Here is a 17,247-nt window from a genome sequence, read left to right on the forward strand (position 1 = left end):
TTTGTTCTGCTTGCAGCCGGTGTGTGTTTACACTGGTTTAGTCTCCTAGAATCATAGAATACCTCAAGTTGGAAGGGACCAATAAGGAACAGCAAGTCCAGCTCCTGGCTCCACACAGGACCGCCCCAAAATCTGACCATATGTCTGGCAATGTTGTCCAGATGTTTCTTGAACTCTGGCAGCTTGGGGCCATGCCCACTGCCCTGGGGAGCCTGTGCCAGTGCCCAACCACCATCTGGTGAAGAGTATTTTCCTAACTCCCAACCTGGCTGTCTCTTGGCATCTCCATGCTGTTCCCTTGGACCCTGTCAGTGTCACCAGAGAGCAGAGCTTGGCGCTGCTCCTCCACCCTCCCTTGTAGGCAGTCAGTATCAGAGTTAATGGGCAAAGTACTGAGCAGGAGCATGGAAGTTTGTCTTTCTGCACCAGGAAGTGGTGACACAATGTTATTGGGCAGTCAGCTTCTCCTCTGGGTGGAGGTTTTGCTGCACAGAGTGCCCACCCTCAGGTCAGCGCCCTCTGGCAGGAGCCAAGCTGCAGCCACCTGGCTGTACTTGACGATCACAGCTTGCATCTGCAGCAAGGAAAGAGGAGACCTGACAACTCCTAACAATTAACCTGCTTCACCCGCTAATCTGCTGTTAAGATAAGGACCTTGAAGTTGATGTGCAATCAAAGAGAAAACCCTAGCTACTACAGTAGCAGCTCCTCTCAACCAATATACATAAAAAAAAAAATCCTCTCATGCCTCTCTTACACAGCTGTTCAGCTGTTTTGTATTTTTTTTTTTTTTTCTGCACTGAGGTTGCTTTTCTGGCCTTCACTCTTCCTAGGAAATTGCTGGAGAGCAACCCAAGCTTGGGACTTGGCTGGCAGCGGCTGGCTCCAGCTGCAGGAGGAAGGACGGAGACATTTCTTGCCACTGTTGCTGAGTGCACGTAGGAAGGAAAACAGCTCTTGGAGGATTTACAGCCCTTGCCACACACTGAGTCACAGCGCTGAGGATTCAATCACAGGAGCCCTCCAGGTCCTTGAAATGCTTCTTTCAATGAGCATCCACTCCATCACACCAAGGCTGAGCATAAACAGACCTTCCTATCCACACGCTCATCTCAGCCACCAGTTGGCTTTTCCTGACAGTGCCATAGCAGGCTGCAGGGCCACACAACCGGAGTCTGCTACAACGAACGTCAGCACCAGGGAGCAAATTAACATCCCTGAGGGGCGACGTTTTAAGGGGTCAAACTCCACAGGGCTTGTCTGAGAGCACAGCACAACTCGAGGAGAGCGTGTGGGGCTGCGTGAGGAACACAGGGTGGTGAGGACACGGAGCTGAGACCGCCGGGGAGGGACGGGGACAGACCTCGCTCCGCAGCAGCCCCCATAGCGGCCCACATCAGCGGGCAGCCCGGCCCGGTTGCTGGTGGCGGGGCTGGGGGCAAGCACCGCCTGAGAGGGGGCGGGCAGCGCGACCCGGGGTGGGCTCGGCCCTTCTGTTCCCGCCGAAATGAACCCGCCGCGGGCGATCCCCACTGGCGGCAGCAGGGGGCAGCGCAGCCCCGCGTGGGCTCGGCCCCGCTCTCCGCCGCTCCCGCCTGCAGCTCCGCGGGGTCCCCGCGTGCCCCTGGGGTCCCTCAGTGCCTATGGGGGTGGCTCTGGGTGACCGCAGCGCTTGGATGCCGAAGGACGTTTGAGTGCTTCACAGGCCTGGAGCGTCAGCATAAGCCCATCTGCAAAGATGCTTTCCCCTGTTGGACAGTCAGGTCAGGCTGTTCTCTGTGGGTTAAAGGTGTTACCGGTGTGGTAGAAAAATAACGTACAGAGCTGATACCCAGAATAAAGCCAGATAACCTTAAAGCTAATTATACAGGGCGAGAAATTGTAACCTGAATTGTTCCGTGTGGCCGCCGCTTAAGATATATGTTAGAGTCTGAGCTATTTTTACCTTGTTTATATCTTTTAGCAATAACACAGTTTCCTCTTTGCCCCTGGTCACTACGAGTGGAAACAGAAGTGAAGGGACTGGTGGACTTTGAAACCCTCTGTCTCACTGTTTTCTAATATTTTAGGCTTCGGTGCCTGTGGGAGAACAGCTGAGCACGTTCTCAGGGCAGCATCCCATTTCCCTGATGCTGTAGCAGTTTCAGCTTCACAAGATGTTTTGTGTGTAGTGGGTTCAGTCCAGACGGGGTGAGGAAGTTTGTGCCTGGGTCTGTGGTCATTCGTGTCACTGGTAGGAGTGGGTTGTGTGGCTTTGGGAACCTGGCTTCTGCAGAAGGTTGTGTGCAGCTGTGATGGGAACTGTGGTCAGAAAGGGAAAAGTATCCAGGCATCTGCTGTGGATAAGTGAACTTTGTACTCGGTGAAGAGCCAAGATGTGGAGAAGGGAGTAGGCTGCTTAGGTAACCTGTTCAAATGATTTTCATAGGCTGCTGTCCTGTAACAGCAGTCTGGATGGGAGAGGTTTTTGAGGTGCATCCATAGTAGTATCACAGGTGTGGCACAAGTTGAAATGTCAAGATTGGTGCTTCTGTGTGCTGGGGAAGCGTCCAGGAGAAATGTGTGAGTGTATGTCCTCCATCTGTGTGCAGAAGAATCACAGAATCAAAGAATCATTGAGGTTAGAAAAGGCCACTAAGATCATCCAATCCAACTGTCAGCCCATCCCCACCATGCCCACTGACCATGTTCCTCAATGCCACATCCACACAGTTCTTGAACACCTCCAGGGACGGTGACCCCACCACCCCCTGGGCAGCCTGTGCCAGTGCTGCACCACTATTTCTGAGAAAAAAAATTTCCTAATATCCAACCTGAACCTCCCCTGGCAAAACTTGAACAATCCCAGTTCCCTCAGGTGCTCCTCAAAGGGTTTGCTGGGCAGATACATACACTGCTGGTCACCGGTGGATATGTCCTATCATGCTTTGGCTAGAGGGAGACCACAGACCCTGACTAATGAGTGCAACATTTGGGCCTGTGTGCGGCTGCCTTCTTGCAGTGGCTAGCTTAAGAATTGTCCTTAGCACTTGGAGAAGGGGAGACTTACAGCACCTAACACTAGATGCTAGCCTTGGCTGGTGATCCTTGCTGGGCCTGCTCCCCAGCCAAAAAAGAGACATCTCATCTGTGGGGGTAAATGGAGTGTAATGCCCTGAGGGAGTGCTTCTTGTCACTGGGGTGTTGCTGGAAGTTCTGGTAGATGGTTCAGGTGCTCAGCAGGGTGGTATGTATTCATCCTCTCCTGTGCAGTCATGTTTTGGTTGGTCACAGGTTTGCTGCGTGTCCCAAGTGTTGCTGTTTGGCAGTGTGCTTGAAGACCTTCTCCTACCTTTTTCTGATTCTTCTCTGTATTATACAGAATGTTCTAACCTTTCACTTGTTTATTAATGACGATGGCCATTGCCACTTAAAACAGAAAGAAGAAACAGCTACATTTCATATGAAATAAAACAAAAGCAATATATATCTTTTACTCATGCTGTTTAAAGCAGGATATGTGCATATTTCTTTATAAGCCATTGTAGATATTTATTTTTAAAATTGTTTTTCTTCATTCTACCTGCTTTATGATGGTTTTTATTTATTTGTCTATCACAGCATTGATGTTAAGTTCATCTCAACATCATTTCCACTTTTCAACTTTTATTTCTAGAAAATCTAGTAGAGTGCTGCAGTGTTTACTTGGAGAAAAGCAGTACATTTCCAACTAATAGGCTAAAATAAGGCAATAAAGAATCAGTGTCACAAGCGTTCATAACAGCAACGTTCGTCACCTGGGAAAGAGGTACTGCTGCTTCACTCAGTGCTCCTGAGTTATTAGGGTTGACTCCAGGCTTTGGTGCTGTGGTTTGGATCAACACGCAATTTCTGATGTTAATTAGAAGCTGATGCCTCTGGAAGGCCTGAGACAAGCTGCTGTGAGTAGTTACTGGATAACCAGTCCCAAAGGAAGGTTTTGCTTGCCTCTGTTGGACAAAGATGGACTTATATTTCTAAAATTTTAAAGTATATCTTCTACTTAAAAACTCAGTAATGGGGAATGTTTCACATTCGGTGTAAATGAGTTTTGTTTAACTCTTAATGTGTTGAGCTATAGGAACACAGGGACTATGAATTTGGAATTCAGTGACTGTTTTTAAGGAGGACAGCATCTTTTCAGTTTATGGCAGTTTCACTGACACTGTCCATTTTCTTTCAAAATGTAATAAAGAATGGCATAATATTTGACTTCTCTGTAGCTTTTATAAATGTGTATTTCTACTGCATGCCCTCTTGTTTCCTCTCACTTTGGCATTTTGTTGCCATGTAATGGGGGAACAAACTTAAAATGGTTTCAAGAGACCATTTCTTAATGTCAAAACTCTCCAGGGCTGTCAGAAATAACTAACAATTAATGCCAGTACCATTTTAATGCTTCTTTGGAGTTGTGAGTCACAATGATGCTTGTAGCATGAATTTGCAGTACAGGGAAAATAGGCAGCGTGTGCTTGGTGCTATAAAGCTCCAGGTTTGAAGAACCATAAGGGAGCTCTGAAGTGGGTGAAACCCAGGAGGAGGTAGTAAATAAAGCAAGACTGAATGCTAATGGGTGTTTGGTATGAGTGAATTAAGCTGAGTAATCTGAGGAGGTGTGGGAACAGAGGAAAACAAAAACAAAGTCAGACGTATGCTTAAGACCATATGTGAAGGTTGATGGTTGTTTGGTTTGAAATGTATTATGAAAGCAAGCAGGATGAATCTGTGGTTACAACTGAAAATAAAGGACCTAGAATGTGGCTGAAGCAGGGCAGCATAGCAAACATCCAACTTCTTTAAGCTGCATCAGAATTGTAAATAAACTTGAAGTTAGGATACTACCCTGTTTCAGGGAGTAGTAGTGAAAAAGTGAAAATGATTACATTCACTGTATCGATTGATTGCTTGGCTGATGAAGAATGGCTGGATTTTGCTCTCAGGTCATGAAGCTGCATGATGGGAAGAACTGGTTGTCCTGAAATTAGGGGAGAGAGGTAGCTACGTGGTACGAAGTGTGTGAGTTTCATTCGGAAATGAGAGCGATAATGCAAATATTTAGGAAACTCCTTTAACTTCCAGACCATGATTTTGAAAGTCTACTCTCATGTGTTGCAATGGCAATGGAAAGAATGAAAATCAGTGAGGCTGATGGAATGGATGGAGCTGCACCAGTGCAGGATTTGTTCTGCAGATTTCCTGTTCGGTACTCAGTAGAACAATAGGGAAACTTACTTCCATAATACAATGAACTGGTGGTTTTGAGAGTTCACTCTCAAACAGTGTGCTAATTGGAGCTGAAATAGTGTGGTGTGTGTGGTGCCAGTTCTGATTTGGAGTTACAGATGACTGGGACACCTAGTACAGGAAGGACATGAAGCTGCTGGAGCGGGTCCAGAGGAGGGCCACTAAGATGATCAGAGGGCTGGAGCACCTCCACTATGAAGAAAGGCTGAGGAAACTGGGCTTGTTTAGCTTGGAGAAGAGAAGGCTCTGGGGAGACCTCATTGTGGCCTTCCAGTATTTGAAGGGAACATATAAACAGGAGGGGCAATGGATGTTTATGAGGGTGAATAGTGATAGGACAAGGGGGAATGGTTTTAAACTGAGACAGGGGAGGTTTATGTTAGATCTTAGGAGGAAGTTTTTCCACACAGAGGGTGGGGACGCACTGGAACAGGTTGCCCAAGGAGGTTGTGGATGCCCCATCCCTGGAGGCATTCAAGGCCAGGCTGGATGTGGCTCTGGGCAGCCTGGTCTGGTGGTTGGCAACCCTGCACGTAGCAGGGGGGTTGAAACTCGATGATCATTGTGGTCCCTTTCAACCCAGGTCATTCTATGATTGTATGAAATTAAACCTCCTGTGTATGTTTTCACTGTGCTTCTATGAAAGCTGAGTGAACAAACACATCGCATTTTGGAGAACAAAATCAAGAGATAGTGCTTTGCTATAAGTTTGCTGGACATCTCAGGCTTGCAACAGAGCTTTCCTCATAGTAAGGTTTTTGGAGCACTAAGATTGGGTTGCAAAGGTGCAGTAAAAGGTACCAGATATATCCTGGTCTCATTTTGCAACTAACTAGAAACCATTCAGCTGTTTCAAAATGAAAAACAAGATATATAACTAGAAAGAAGAGTGCAGCATGTAAACAGATGCCCAAAACTTATTTTATGAACCAAGCTATGTTTCGTGTAGTTTTTCTGCATGTTCCATTGCCAAGATGCTATGCTTTTATATCGACACTACTTAACAATGCCGTTGAAATTTGGAAGGTGATCTGGACTTTTTATAGCCTGCTGAAGGACAGTCAGCACTTGAGCAGTTTGGAATTTAGATTGAAAAATTTTAACTGGATGTTCCTAAGAACATCATCAGGGACACAAAATTGATTAAGACCTCCCCGCCTCCTTGTTTAGGTCTGCGAGTCGACTTGATTAGACAAACTGCTCAGTTCTTCACTTTTCAGATTTGTTCGGACTATCTCCAGCGTGAGGAGGATGATATTGCTCTGGGTTTCATTTGGTTCATGTCAGTGATTTCACAAGTATGAGAGCAGGAAATGTGCTCTGCTTTCGAATTAGAGCTTAGGTTTTGGTGAGGTTGTGCACTGCAGGAGCGATAGCTCTAGCAATTTCTGCAACGAGCGAAAACGCGTGATTGCGTGCGCTCTGAAACCTGCCAAGATGTTGTCTCATTCCCGCTGCTGCAAGTCTCCTGCCTCAGGACTCAAGCTATCGTGGGGCTGACTCTATCATATGAGACATCAAGAGTGTAAAACTGGTGGGTAATTAGATGTTTTACTGATGAATATTGACTCAATTATATAACTTAGCGGTAATGTCTGCAAATGGGAGTGAAGTGCAGAGGGAAAGAGGCATTGTAGGCCTGTATCCATGAAACATGAATTAATTCTAGCAGTGAAGAGAACACGGGAGACTTCTGTAGTATTTTTCTGAGTGTTGTGTGTGCTTCATATTAATTGCTTGATGCTGTTCTGCCAAACTGCATGAAATTAAATAAAAGGAAACGGCTAGAATGGAATAAACAGGAAATGAAATAACAAGTGGGGTAAGATGCCTCTAGAGAGAATAGCAAGGGATTTGAAGTAATATTGGAGAAGATATTGGACGTGAGAGTCCCACCTGCGTGCTCCAGAAGCTTTATTTTTCTCACACTTCTATGAAGCTGCATCTTGGAGATGAGTGAAGATGGGAAAGGCAGTGTGCATGAGTAGCAGGGGCTGGGATCAGAAGCTTTCAGAGTGGGATACGGTGCTGTGTTGTGCCTCTTCATCCCCTCTCTCCTTGCCCCTCACCGCAATGGCTTTGGGTTGAATGCAACATAACCACAATAAATAGAATCTCATAAGTTGCGAATACCTGTTGTGGTGTAACCTTGCAGCAGCTCAGCACCATGTGGCCATGTGCTCACTCCAGGTGAGATAAGGGAGAGTATTGGAAGCAAAATAAAACTGTGGGTTGAGATAAAAGCTCTTTGTTAAGACAGAAGAGGAACATGGAAAGAAATCTGCAATACTAACAATGTACATACAGCTGCACTGCAATTACTCACCAGCTGACACTCAGCAACAACACAACTGCCCACCAACTGATGCTCTGCTAACAACACAAGGTCTCACCACAGCCAACTGACACCCAGCAGCCCCTGAGCAGTGCCTGCCAACCAGCCAACTTCCCACAGCCTTACAGTATTCTGTATAGTGTGCAGTGTGGAACAACTCCAGGCCTGATTCCCACCGGCTGTCCTGGCTCTGCCCTCCCCCTGCCCGTGCCATCATGGTGGTGGCTCTGCCCTGCTTTCACCACTCAGCAACAACCAAACATCAGTGTGATACTAATGCTGCTTTAGCTGAAACCAGACACAAAGTGAGTCACAAAGCCTCTTTTCCTATAGTGTCGTTTGCTCTTCAGCTCTCAACCCAAGTTGATATCCATCATGCCCCCATTCCCTGCCAGTCTATGTCGTGGTACTTCAGTACCTTTCCTTTTCCTCTGGTTCCCCAGCATTACTCACAGTTTCCCACGCGTCCCCAAGACCACTCAGCAGCACATCTAGTCCTTCCTCCTTTGTGCTTGGAGGCTGGTGCCACAGCTGGTTGAAATTTTGCCCTGGGTTCCTTCCTCTGTGAGGTGCAGAGGTGGCTGTCATCACTGGGGCTTTGTAAACTGTTTGCTTCAGTGCTAACTCACCTCCAGCATTAGCATGGGCTATTATAGCCTCACTTTTATCATCACACAGCCTGACCAGATAAAAAAGGAGAAATCCATCCCCTCATAAACTGATTTTCAGCATAAACAGGAATCATCTTACATTGGCCCATCCAAGGCATTGGCCTTGCTGTGTCACAGTTTGGTTAGGGTAGTATGTTCAGTGTGTTACCATAACCTGCAGCAGAACCAGTCTGCTTGGTATCAGCATGTACTGTTGGCATTCTGAACACAATTGGACTTTAAGCCTTAATTTTATGTGTAAGTCAATGTCTTTTTTGTTGTTGTTGTTTTGTTTTCAATACAAAACAGTTAGCATTTCTGCTGACTAGTGCTCCCACTTACATATTTCTTTCTAAATTTATAAAGCATGCCCTATCCATGAAGCTTTCTGAATTCAGAATGGCCTCTGATATTTCTACTGCAGTAAATATATTTTGCTCTATTCTTTTGGAGCGAGTATTTAACATGGGACTCAAGGCATCTAAAGCATGTGGCTTATTGAATTGTAAGCTGAGAATGCTCTTTTTCGATTTGTTCTGCTAGCTCCTTCCCATTAAAATGGAGTGAAATCTTGAACATTGGATAGAAATTTCTTCTGCCTTTTTTGTTTGTTTGTTTGTTGTATCATCAAAATATTTAGAATTCTTTTTAAGAAAAAAAAAAATGTGGAAGAAAGGTATTGTTTTGTCTCTTGCATAGATCCCTTCAGCTCTATAGCGCTATGGGCTTTGTAGAGTAGAATTTGGCAGGAGTCTGTATTTTTAAAGGATTTTTTTTTTTAATGCTTTATTTAATTCTTGCCAAGTTTGGAAGTCTTTGATAAGTATGCACCAGTAATGAAATTCTGAAAGCTTACCTGTCATCTCTGTGCAATTAGACAGTTGATGTCCCATCGTTGCTGAGCAAGCAAGTTGCATCACAGGGCTGTGGGGAGCTCAGACACACTTTCCTGAGCACTTTCCTCTGGCTGCAGGCTGAGGTTGATGGCACCCTGAAACAGAAATGGAAGCTTCTCCTTCAGGTATCCTTTTAGTTCTGCAACCTTCATCCCTCTCTGGTTTCTGCATGCAGCTATACAAGCATGACAGAGGGATCCCCAGGAGAGCCTACATTCTGCCTGTGGAGCAGGGGCTGAGTACCAAGCTTTGCACTTTGATTTCTACTTGTTCGCGTAACACGAATGCTGCTACTGCATTTGGACTTGGAGTTCTTTCACACAGAGATAAGTGTCTGTTGGCACTGAAGTGGAGAGAGAGTGTTTATAGTTTCTGTCTGGTAAAATGTTCATGTGTACCTTGTCTGAGCTCTGATTATATGTATTTTTTTACTCTGTTCTTGCAGTTTGGGGAAAACATGTTATTATTAGCAGATGTGCACCTGAGACACTATTTAATTGGGATCAAAGTTATCCAAAACAAGAACATTTAAGGTACAGATTAGTCTTGAGGGATTTTTTTTTATTCCTTCAAAGGGTTTTGATTAAAAATTTATTTTATGGATTTTGTGGTGTGGGTTTTGCCATACAGAAGAAGGCAATGAATACAAATTGCATGATCTAAAAGCTCAACCAGTTGAAAATCCAGAGGAGCTGCCACGTGAGACAATGTTCTGATTGATTGCAAGTGTGGATCCTGCTGACCCCCCTGCTTCATCCACTGCCACATCACTTCTAAGTATTTCTGTTAAAGCCTCAAGACTTTGTCAAAATTTTTGTTAGTTGGTGCTCAATGCCAGGTTGGATGGGGCCCTGGGCAGCCTGATCTGATGGGTGGCAGTCCTGCCCATGGCAGGGGGGTTGGAACTAGAGGGTATGTAAGGTCCAGTCCATTCCAACCCAAACGATTCTATTCTATGAATTACAAATGTTCTCATGTTTAAATGACAGGTTTTTTTCCCTCACTTTGACTTAGACAAATCCTAATGGCTTTGCATGAAAAAGCAAAGCTTTTACCTCCTGAGCACGTTTTATAGTGGAGTTGTTGCAGGTGTGCTTCTGCAGACATACCTGAAATACCTTTGAGCTCAATAGCTCTCAGGCTGCTAGCATCACTGTCACCACAGTGTAAAGGTCAGTGCAAGGTAAACAGTGTGATACTCAGGTAGTTTCTTGGGTGAAATTAGCTGCTTGTGCTGTGTGTTGTGCTTGCTTAACTGCACTGCCCAGGACTTTAAGGGGCTTAAGAATCCCTATTTTAGGTTTTTCCTCTCAGATAGCCCCCACGGTCATGTGAGTGTCCTGGTGATTCTCTGCACTTGTCTGAGTTTATTTCTGCCCCAGTGGGCTGGCCCTCATCATTCACTGTTCATAGCTAAGCCAGTCTATGCACCCAATGATGTTGCTGGAGTCACCCTGTTGCTGTCTGTGATGTACAGTGCCTGGTTCTCACCAGCTTGCCTCCATCAAATACTTTGAGGATGGTCAGACAGGAATCCCACCCTGACAAAGAAAAGAGCTGGCTGCTCCTTTGCTAGGGGCTGTGGTCATGGCCAGGCAGAGGAACTGCCGTGTGACTGCAGTCAGTAACTGAGGCAGAGAAAGGCTGCAGTGTCCTCGAAAGGGACCGTGCGGAGTTTGTTGCAATCCAGAAAGTCACTGAAGAATCAAGTTTGGAAGAAGAGAGTTGCTCCTGGAGGGTTTCAGTGGACAAGGGAGGCCTAGAGTATAGACCTTTTCTATCTCTATTTTCTCCCCTACTCTGAGATTTCTTGGTTTTTTTTGTGTGCCTGTTTTCTGATAGGACCTATCCTTCTTGAGCTAGAAGACTTTACTTGTGCTTCAGAAGGCTCATTTTAACGCAAACCACCTCAAAGTTTAGGCCAGCCTCAGAGCCCTTCCGCAAAACAGTTCTGAAAGAACCATCAGCTGCATTTGCCTCTTCTCATGACTATATTTTCCTGGTCTTGTGACCATGCAAAGCTGATAGTGTGGCGATACCCCATACTGCAGCACTACTTACAGGCACTGAAAATCTTATCTTGTGTATATTGTCATCCACTATGATGCTCAACTTCATGTTCCTGAAGACCACACTGAAGGAGCATGTTAAACCAGTAGCTTTCTGCATGACAATTTCCACTTAGTCTTGCTTTCCCTAAAGCTGGTTTATACTTTTTACACCTTTGCTGACTTTTTCCACTTTTTCCCGAGTAGTGTATGTAGTGCTTCAGCAAATGATTGATTAAAATCTAGATTGATTATATGTAAAGCATTTCTCAGGGGAATAAAATAGAGAAGAAAGATTTTGAACTAGTGTTACATGATCTGCCTTCTGTAAATCACTTGATTTCCTTTTGTTTTCTATATTTTCCTCAAGATTTTTCTGAAAGTTCTGTGTGTTATCTCTGGATGACCGACGTGTCTGCACTACCAAAATGTCTTTCTTCTTTCTGTCTTTCTTCTCAAGTGCAGGCACCATTTTGGTTTTCTTTAGTCATATACTACTCCTCATTTGATGGATTTATTTAATATCCACGCCATCAGACTTTCAATTTCATGTTCTTTCGGTGTTCTGTGATTAAGATTATTCTGCCACCCAGACTTGACAGCAATAAGCTTTTTGGATTTTACTTCTATCTCAGTAATTTCTGTCTCTGAGAACTCATTCTTATTAGCTGTCATGCGTCAGGTCCACTGTTCGGTATCAGTTTGCTTTCTGAAAATGAGAGGAAATACTGATTTGTTTGGGGAGCTACGACATTTCATGTGAATCCTAACCTACTATGGTTAAAAACTTATTTTACTGTTTCTCATTCTCTTGAAGTACATGAACAGCTGCAGCTGGGATCTGATCTTACAAGACTTTCTTCCTTTGAATTGAGTAGATTTAGCACTGCTTCTTTCAATAAATTTAACTTCAGATACTTCAAGGAGGATCTCCACTTTTTAAATGAGTATGTAAGATTAAAGAAAATGACTGTGGGATAGCAGACTCATAATGTGGATTTTCTTGTAAGTAACAAGCCAGTGAGAGCATGTGCATATACCTCTAAAAAGCACATGACTCTGTTAGCACTGGTTCTTTGGTGACCTATGCAGGTGGAGGCCCAACATTCCAAAAATTTTCCAGAGAAGCTCCTCATGGAGCAGATCTCAAAATAAAATCAGAATTTTAAAGTATTTCTGTGGAAGAAAGTGAATGCATTGACTTACCTTTCTGGTGTTTTTTTTTTGTTGTTGTTGTTGTTTGTTTTTTTTTTTTTAGTAGACCAGCAATTTAGAATAGAGGCTTTGAAGACTTTTAATGTCAGCTTTTTTGTTTTCTCTGGAAAGATTATGCAAAGACTAATCTGGTCTTGGAATGGGCATGGAAGAAGCACGCCTTTCAAAAATGTTAGCCGGCTTTAATTGTTTTGTGCCAAGCAATTGGCTATACAGTGATAGTTGAATTAACCTAAACTGCACCTCTCTAATTCTTTGCGCACAACTTATGGACCTATTGTTACTTTCTGCAAGCAAATTAAAACAGCAAATCAGCAGGGAGATGTTTTTGGTTTCCATGCAGTGTTTCTGTGCACATGCAGAAATTAAGAAAGGATACCTTGCTTAAAAGGACACAGAAATAATTGCAAGTGAGATGCTGCAGTTTCTAGTTTCACTGAAGCATTTGTGTCTGCTGCTGTGTGTACGATGTGTTCACTGTGAACCATCTACATGACAAAAAATAGCATTCTGGAAGCTGTGTTGGTTTGTGCCTTGAGGAAGAGAGTGAGGGCTTTAATGTGCTAGCCTGAACATAAGTCATCTCTCCTGCTTGGTTTGGTATTTACAGCATTGTGCAGGGTCTGCCAGCTGGTCCTTCTTCTCCTCCAGAGAGGGCAGGAGAGGATGATAATTGGAGGCGAGCAGCTGCTGACTGTGAGAGAAGGTTGGGAAAATAGTGATAGGACAGGAGTGAATGGTTTTAAACTAAGAGAAGGGAGATTTCAGTTGGATGTTAGGAGGAAATTTTTCACTTAGAGGGCAGTGAGGCACTGACACAGGCTGCCCAAAGAGGTTGTGGATTCCCCATCCCTGGAGGCATCCAAGGCTAGGTTGGATGGAGCTCTGGGCAGCCTGATCTGGTGGGTGGCAGCCCTGCCCATGGCAGGGTGGTTGGAACTCAATGACCTTTAAGGTCCCTTCTAAGGTCCCAAGCCATTCTATGATTTTATTATTCTATGATTCTAAGATTCTATGAGCTGCGGGAGGAAGGTGACTGCATCTTGTATCCTGGCGTATGGCAATGATACCAATGACACAACTATCAGCACATAACTTGCCCAGACTACAGAACAGGATGGCAGGGCTGGCCTTGTGAGCTGTGCACTTCTGGTGGGGTTTGGTAGCTCTGTGAGTCAGACTAAACTGTGCTGTTCACAGAATCATAGAATCATAGGGGTTGGAATAGACCTTAGAATATAACCTAATCCACTCCCCCTACTAAAGCAGGCTCCCTAAAGTAGACTGCAGAGCAAGGCGTCCAGGCAGGTCCTGAATATCTCCAGAGAAGGAGACTCCACAACCTCTCTGGGCAGCCTGCTCCAGTGCTCTGTCAGCCTCAAAGTAAAGAATTTCTTTCTTGTGTTCAGATGGAACTTCCTGTGTTCCAGTTTGTGCCTATTGCCCCTTGTCCTCTTGCTGGGCACCACGGAAAGAGCCTGGCCCCATCCTCTTGACACTGGCCTTTTAGATAATTATAACTGTCGGTAAGATCCCCTCTCAATCTTCTCCAGGCTAACCAGTTCTTGAGTCATCTCAATAGTACTGCTGATTTCCTGTCCTTGTGAGCCCTTGTAGTGCCTGACAGTTGGGTCTATGAAGAGCTGCTTTAGTTTCCAGGGAGTTTCTCAAGTTGAAGCACCAGAAACCAGTCCAGATTTTCATGCCCTACTATGTTGGGTTACTAATGTTGGGTTAGCCAGCCTTCCCAGGACTGCAGTGCTGAGAATTCAGTGCAGATTCACCTTCATCTTTGCAAGTATTAGTACATGTTGGACAGGACCAAATTAGAGAAGGAGATACATCCCTGAGCTGACTCCATAAGTACTGTGGCTTTGCTTAGAAAGCTGCACCTTTTCCCATAATACCTTGTGAAGTGTCAGACATTTTAACCTCAATTGTATTGCAGAAAATGGAGCACATGCAGTAGCACAACAACGAGTTGAATTATCTGGAGCTCCATCTGCAGTACACAGCTATTTCGTCTTACCAAGATCCTGTCTGTGCGTGTGGTTTTTTTTTTTAGATGACATACAGTGTGCTTATGGAAGAAGTCTTCTGACAGGTAGAGGTGAGCCTATACCAAGAGCTTTAAGATACATCCTTCTAGCTGTCTGTTTTCATAGGATTGAGAAAAGAAATATTTTGTTTCTGTGTGTCTGTACCATGATTATATTATGCAGGTGCTAGGTAGTCTTCAAGCGTTCTGCTACCCATTGATAGTACCCAGTGATCTTCCTGTTTCACATCAGATTTATGTCTTCAATTCTTCTAGTTTACATTTGAAGATTGTTGTGGGGTGATGGGAAGTTTTGTATCTACGGTAAATGTGACCATGAAGAATAGATAATTTGTGGATGCAAAAAGAATGCAGCTACTTGCTTTGTATTTGAATATTCAAACACGGTCTCAGCATGAAGTAGACACTTGAGGCATACACCTCTAAATACGAGTTGAAAACACTGATGAATTTTTATGTCTATTTTCTTCTGTTCTATCAATATAATCTCAGCTTCACATGAACTGAATTTTAGACACTATGCTTAGCAATTAGCAGTTCCCCTGGATGATTCCAAGAACATGACTGCCATTGAGTCATGGCACACATCTTCATGTATGCACTGACAGAAGTGGATGTCCACGAAGAAATCTCCCTGTAAGAGCTCTCAGCTGAAAATATTTCCTTTACAGATGGCGGCTACTATTGCCTGCTGTGAGGAGAGAGCTATGAAGAAGCTACAATTCTGTTAATTTTAGAGACTTGAAATATGGCAGACAGCTACTGGATTATGAAGCCTGTTTTCTGGAGGTAATAGTGGGGCAGTTTTGTAAGCACTACTAAGGCTCAGTTTCTGGAGTGGGTCTGGATTTGATACAACCTTTATCAGAAGTGATAAAGTTCATTACAAGAGCAGTAAACAGCAGTGTTCATTAGAACCACTAAGTTGGTTATGTAAAAGATATTTAACAGACTGGAAAGGATGGTCGGCAATGTTTGTTATCTTTTTTTAAAGAAGAATCAACAGAAGTGTTCAGTTAGTGCTGTGCAATTTCACGTTTTTAGGCTAAGTTAAGAAATTAGAAAATCATATTACAGCAGTACTTTGATTTCAAAAGAACTCTAAACCAACTAAGAAGAGATAGTACTGTAGGAAATTACATTTTCCTTCGTGTGAAAATATCACTTTGATAAATAAATGGTATCATTTATGAATGAGAAGCTGCTGAGTTGTATTTGTATTAGTTTGAGAATTTCATTTCTCTCCTAGTTTTGTTTACTGGAGGCCATCACAGTTTATACAAGCAGTTACATGAGTATGATAATGATTAATAGGGCCACTGTTACTGGTATATCTACATGGAATCTTAGAGCAATTCACTGGAATGTTTGAGGTTTATTATTAAAAATGTAGAATGAGATTTTTGTTTAAATAGATAACAAACAACCCCAAGGAAATAAAATATTTTATGTATATTAGTATCTTATGGATGCCTAAACAGGAACCTGCAAACAAGTTTTTATTTTTTTTAATCTGATTTGCTCTTAGTCTCTGCTCTGTAATGTTTAGATTGCCAGAGTCCACAGGGAATATCTTTTTCCATTGTAATTAAAATTGAACTGGGATATGTTTATGTTACATCTTTGAAAGCATGCAAGAGAGCCTCTTTCAGCAAAGGATATGCTGTAGGCAAATGCAGTGTACGTTGACGCAAGGATATGTTTTTTAATGAAGAAGGCTTAATGACCAAAATTTGACAACAGCAGAGGTAGCCAAAATGACAATTTCTGAGGCAAAAACACTAATGTAAGTTCTATATAATTGATTACAGTGTAAGCACAACAAAATAAAGGTAAAGAACTGCAAAATCTCATCAACCAAATGTTCTGAAATGGTTGCAGTGGAAAGAGATTGTGTGGAGCAGAGTAGATCATTATTCAGACCTCTGTGATCTCTCCAGCACAAACTCTGGTCTGTACTGCCATTGAGGTCAGCACTGCTTGGTCTTTTACCATCTCACTGCTGCCAACGTGCTTGAGAGATTTATGGTTACATTGCAAAGGTGACCAGGTTGTAAGTTCATTAAGTGCAAGTTCATCCCCTGCCAACCCCTAAGAGCTGAAACCAAGCAGATTTATTTGTGGCACTAATTTGAGAGAACTGATTCTGCTCTGCTGCTCCTTTACATGCCCAAAGCTCTGCACTGCTGTTGTGTGAACAGTTTTCCTTTCTTGCCCTGCTCTGATTCCTCATGGGTGATGCCCATACCAGTTAACTTCTCCCTGAGATTTTAAAGTCTGAGTAAACTGTTCAGCCTGATTTCTTTCGAGAACTCTGGTGTTCTTCCAGCAGAATGCTATTCAGCATTGTGATGGTTGTCCACGGCAGGGGTTTGGTGGTAGTGGGCTGCATAGGTGGCCTCTGAGAGGAGGCCGGAGGTCTCCATGCTGGACACTGCTGGACACAGCATAGGGAAAACTGAAGCTGGAAAATTAGAAGGAGAAAGAGATGCTTCACAGTGCCTGAGCGGATTTTCCCTGCAGCTGGTGGAGGAGGCCATGCTGCAGCCAGAGTTCTTCCTGAAGAGCTGGGGCCCATGGGAGAGCCTGCACTGGATCAGGGGAGAAATGTGAGGAGCTAAGAGCTGCGGACAGGAACTTTCCATGTCTAGGAAAGGAGGAGGGAAGGTGATGCTTTACTGATTGTTTTTCGCAGCCATAAATTGAACAACTTAATTTTCCCCACATTGAATCTATCTTAACTGCAATTGGTGGCTTTGCTGGTTTGTGTCAAAGGACCTCT

The 17,247-nt window shown here is 43.9% G+C and overlaps 1 long non-coding RNA gene across 2 annotated transcripts; it reads right to left on the reverse strand.

Annotated features, from left to right (window-relative positions):
- Positions 1 to 2,449: 2,449 nt before the first annotated feature.
- Positions 2,450 to 9,454, reverse strand: LOC112533392. Of its 2 annotated transcripts, XR_003077535.3 has the most exons (4): positions 9,104 to 9,454; positions 8,051 to 8,159; positions 7,396 to 7,487; positions 2,450 to 2,581 (listed from the first exon to the last, which is right to left on the reverse strand). It is a non-coding gene; the product is annotated as an uncharacterized LOC112533392 (long non-coding RNA). The 2 variants fall into 2 exon arrangements; XR_003077534.3 differs by lacking the exon at positions 8,051 to 8,159.
- Positions 9,455 to 17,247: the final 7,793 nt, after the last annotated feature.

This window comes from Gallus gallus, chromosome 1 (genome assembly GCF_016699485.2).
Source record: "Gallus gallus isolate bGalGal1 chromosome 1, bGalGal1.mat.broiler.GRCg7b, whole genome shotgun sequence".
NCBI classification, from domain to species: domain Eukaryota; kingdom Metazoa; phylum Chordata; class Aves; order Galliformes; family Phasianidae; genus Gallus; species Gallus gallus.